This window comes from Bactrocera tryoni, chromosome 2 (assembly GCF_016617805.1).
Source record: "Bactrocera tryoni isolate S06 chromosome 2, CSIRO_BtryS06_freeze2, whole genome shotgun sequence".
Lineage (NCBI taxonomy): Eukaryota > Metazoa > Arthropoda > Insecta > Diptera > Tephritidae > Bactrocera > Bactrocera tryoni.
The window spans coordinates 20,238,437-20,243,768 of NC_052500.1; positions in this window are offsets into that span (position 1 = coordinate 20,238,437).

Sequence of the window (5,332 nt, forward strand, 5' to 3'; positions counted from 1 at the left end):
ATAAATCTGCAAAATTGTTTGTTTTGTTTTTCTTTGGTAAATTGATCAAAGACATCATTAGTAAATATGTATGTTAACTATTTTGGGCTAATTATAACTAATTGGAAGTTTGTAATTTTTCGAAAAGAGCGTCATCGAGACTATGCCATTAATATAATGTTTCTTATTTGGCCATATTTATTTCAAATATTGTACTGAAATTGTTTTTCAGAAAGCTTTCAATGATAAAGCTAAGTTCTGCTGAGTCTTACCATAATAATTATAGTATTTACTAATTTGATATTTGATCATAATAATTTTTTAAAACCATGCGCCAAGGCTTGGCAAAGACCCATGAAAAAAGAATCAACACACACCAGCTCTTATTCGATTTCAAAGCTACTTTTGACAACACGAAAAGTAGCTGCCGTTATGCTGCGATGTCTGAATTTGGTATCACCGCAAAACTTATGCGGCTGTGTAAACTGACGTGAAGCAGTATCAAAAACTCCGTCAGGATCGGGCCTCTCCGAGCCGTTCGATACCAAATAAAGTTTCCGACAAGGCGACTCCCTATCGTGCGACTTCTTTAATTTATTGCTAGAAAAGATTATTCGAGCAGAGTTTAATCGAGCAAGTACAATCTTCTATAAGAATTTACAGCTGCTGATGTACGCTGATGATATAGATATCATTGAACGCAACAACCGCGCGGTTAGTTCTGCTTTCTCCCGACTGGATAAAGAACAAAGCAAATGGATCTGGCAGGGAACGAAAGCAAAACGAAATATCTCCTGTCATCAAACAAACAGTCGTCGCACTCACGACTAGGCTCCCACGTCACTGTTGACATTCATAACTACGAAGCCGTAGATAATTTCGTCTATCTTGGAACCAGCATTAACACCTACAACAAAGTCAGCCTCAATCCAACGTAGAATAACTCTTTCCAGCAGATGCTATTTTGGACTGAGTAGGCAGTTGAAAAGTAAAGTCCTCTCTCGACGAACAAATACTCATTAAGACCCTCGTTCCTATTGGCAAAAATTTGGAACAACAGATTTTCACAAACTTTCTTTTTTCACCAGCGATATCATAAGCAATAGACCGGAGTAATCGTCGTGGCCTAGACTGGAAGGCGGATACATAAGAACTAAGACAATTCTCCACAGTAAGGTCCGGATTAAGAGTTTGACAGTACAGAAAAAGCCTATAATAGAAGATTTTCTTCCTATCTTTATTTCAGCCGCCTGGTCTCCGTTTTCGCTTTTATCGAAGAAAATATTAAAAATATGGCATAACTTCTCTTTGCTGGTGTTTCTAGTTAATCTGATTTTTTACTACACCTTATCTATATAATCTTAACTCTATAAGACACGAATTTCGGCAAACGAAAATAGGGTAGAGTAAATAATTTGGTAAAGTTAATTGAATAAAGGTTGCGGCACGATATTTGTTGGAAATTTGGCGAAAAACTCACGAAGAATCAATGCAGTATGCGACGGTGGACTCTTCTTGCGAACAGCTTCCATGTTCTTGATCCTTGTCCTTGTTCCTTGAACCTTGTTGACAGTTGGGCCGGTCGGTAGGAATTCGGATAGCAGCACATCTCTATAATCGAATAAACCTCTCAACATATGTAACCTTGATTTTTGACCTGTTTGACGTGGTTTTTTCCGACTGCGGCTCATCTTTGGCACGATATTCGGACAACTGATCGTCTGTTTCCGAGTGGTAATTCGCATTAAAAAGCATTATTTCACCGACGTTAATGCGATGCTGTTTTCAAAAAGTTTATTGATTTTGAAACCAATCGTGCTTTCACTTTTCTTAGACCGAAATGATCGTCCAAAATGGTTCAAATATCCAAATGGTCATAAATCCTTCCGATATTCTAACGATACCAGTAAGATCTCTGACTGTTAATTGTCGTTTCTCAAGCACGAATTTCTTTATTTTATGAACGTGTTGATCATCAGTTAATGTGATGCCCGACGTGGACGTGGTTTATCTTTCTCTTTGAGTAATTTGTATCAATCAAAAACACTTGCTCGTAATAAACAATCATCACCGAAGGCTGTTTTCAACATACTGAACATTTCGGTACCAGAAATTTGATTCCGCGTACAGAATTTGATGGATTTTATTGAATAATTTCACTCATCGCAATGATCGCCGAATGCACTTTGCCTACTTCAGAAAGTCATGCGTATACTAAACACTAATGATTTTTTCAATGTGACCTTTGGCACAGACATCACTGACAGTCATACAAATTTGGAGAAAAAATATTTCGACGAATGATTTTTCGTCCGAAATTTAAATTAAAAAGTCTTACTATTTTTTGCTCACAATAGTAACCTCAAGTTCAAGGTAAAAAATTATATTTATATAGTTTTATTTTTCTAAAAGTCATCTAAACTGCACATACGGGGAAAAAATATATCATTCAATAATGAAAATTCTGCAAAAATCAATTCGCAATTTTTATAATTCACAAATAGGCTTACATATTTCATTTACTAAAAGCAAAGTGACACATAAATCTTTTCAGCAAACAAGTTCAACAATCATTTGAGTCCGCCAAAACGATCATTAAATATTGAAAAAAAATACTTATATATAACATTACAAAAAAATAAACAATTCAATATTCAATAGACAAAAGCGATAAAAGTGCGCCAAAAAAGGTGTTATGTTAACAAATTAATTCCACAAAGACTGCAAAATATAAATCGTACCAATTAAAAGACTCAAAACACCAAATCGCACAGTAATACCCAAAAACAGCGAACACACAAATCACAACAACAAAAGCGAGTGAGCGCAACAAATCGCGCAGAAGCGTGCAGCGCGTGGCTACGACGGTGAACAAGTGAAACAACTGAAAACAACAACAACAAGTGTTTAAAAATATAGAAAGCTCTAAAGCGAATGAAATAACCATATTTGGTGTAATGACTTTGGTGTAGTGTCATAGAACTTCTCGCACCACACCTGACTTTTGCGCGAAAACACGCACGAAAAAACCAACAACAAATTTAAAACAAAAAACTTTCATATTTCAAAATGTCGTCGACGATGGCTTTGGGTCATAAAAATGCGAGTCACACGACCGGTGGCATGCCACATAATCAGCAGCACCAACAACAGCAGCAACCGCAGCAACAACAACAGCACAACAAAAACAATAATAGTAAAAATAACAAAAACAATGTGAACAGCAATCAAATCAAAGCATGCAACAACAACAACAACAGCATGAGCAGCATTCAGCAACTAAACAGCTCTACAACAAATCTGAACGACTCAAGGTCCAATCTGGCCAATCCAGCGCCTACGCCCTGTCAACGTTTAAGGTATGACATACGTAACTGTTTGCTATTCGTACGCTTAAATTTCATATTAATTTCGTTTTTATCTAATGTCGGTTTCATTTTATGCGCGTCTTCTGCCATTAAGATAGCGTAGTTTATGAGCGAAATTCGAAATCCTTCCGAAAATGGGTATACTTGCCATTTTGGGCAATGCGTCAATGGCTTCGGTACAAATTGGGCATAGTTTTGTCATTAGCATTTGAGTTTTAAGCTAATTTTAGTTTTTTAATATAATTTTTAAATTCATTATGCTGCTAGTTTCTCAATATTACTATTTTTTGTTTGTTTTTATTTTTTTGTGATTTTATCTCGCTCTTTTTGCTGTTTAATTGTTATTTATGATATTGCTGATTTGATGATCTTGTTATCCAAAGTCTAAGTGTGCCTAGGAGTATATGGCCGGATGATGAAAGGTTCAATGTACAACGTGGCAAGATTAATGAGTTGATTAGATTTCTTAAATTGATTATTCAACACTACTTACCGCCAGCGGCAACTGTAAAATAAAGAGAAAAGAAAGATATTTCGAATAAAATATCAATTTATTATAGGTCATAAGTTAAAATATACTTAGAAACTAGTATTAAAAAATTAAATAAAAAATATAAGACAATCAAATAATCATTGAACTAAATTATACTAAAACAAATAAGAGTAAGCAAAGGTCGGGCATAACCAAACATTTCATACTCTTGCAATTTGCAAGCATCAAAGCCAGGGAAGTACCTTCAGGCATATATGGCCTGTTATTTATATGCGGTCTAGGACGCGTTTTACCCGATTTTATTAATTTCGAACTGAAATATGCAGTGTTATAAGAAAAATACAGAGGTAAAATCTAATGTCTCTCCTTATATCTTATAATCTATATAATCTTGTACTGAAGCCTTTGAAAATTCTAAAAAAAACAAGTAAGGAAGGGCTAAGTTCGGGTGTCACCGAACATTTTATACTCTCGCATGGTAAAGTGATAATCGAGATTTCATAATACGTCATTTACATATTTTTCAAATACCGTATTTTTGTAAAGTTTTATTCCACTATCATCATTGGTTCCTAAAGTATATACTCGCATTATACAGAAAAGGCATCAGATGGAATTCAAAATAGAGTTATATTGGAAAAAGGCGTGGTTGTGAAGCCGATTTCACCCATATTTCGTACATGTCATCAGGGTGTTAAGAAAATATCACATTCCGAATTTCATTGAAATCGGTCAAGTAGTTCCTGAGATATGGTTTTTGGTCCATAAGTGGGCGACACCACGCTCATTTTCAATTTTTAAAAAAAGCCTGGGTACAGCTTCCTTCTGCGATTTCTTATGTAAAATTTAGTGTTTCTGACGTTTTTTGGTATTCGGTTAACGCACTTTTAGTGATTTTCAACATAACCTTTGTATGGGAGGTGGGCGTGGTTATTATCCGATTTCTTCCGATTTGGAACTGTATATGGAAATGCCTGAAGGAAACGACTCTATAGAGTTTGGTTGACATAGCTATAGTAGTTTCCGAGATATGTACAAAAAACTTGGTAGGGGGCGGGGCCACGCCCACTTTTCCAAAAAAATTAAGTCCAAATTTGCCCCTTCCTAATGCGATCCTTTGACACTTCTGTTTTCGCCATTTTGCGGGCGTGTCAGTGGGCCGATTTTGCCCATCTTCGAACTTAACCTTCTTATAAAGCCAAGAAATTTGTGTACCAAGTTTCATCATGATATCTCATTTTTTACTCAAGTTACAGCTTGCACGGACGGACGGACAGACGGACGGACGGACAGACAGACATCCGGATTTCGACTCTACTCGTCACCTTATCACTTTGGTATATATAACCCTACATCTGACTCTTTTAGTTTTATGACTTACAAACAACCGTTATGTGAACAAAACTACTATAATACTCTCCTTAGCAACTTTGTTGCGAGAGTATAAAAATAGTTTATGACGTCAGCTATGTCCATTGGCGCAATATAAGCT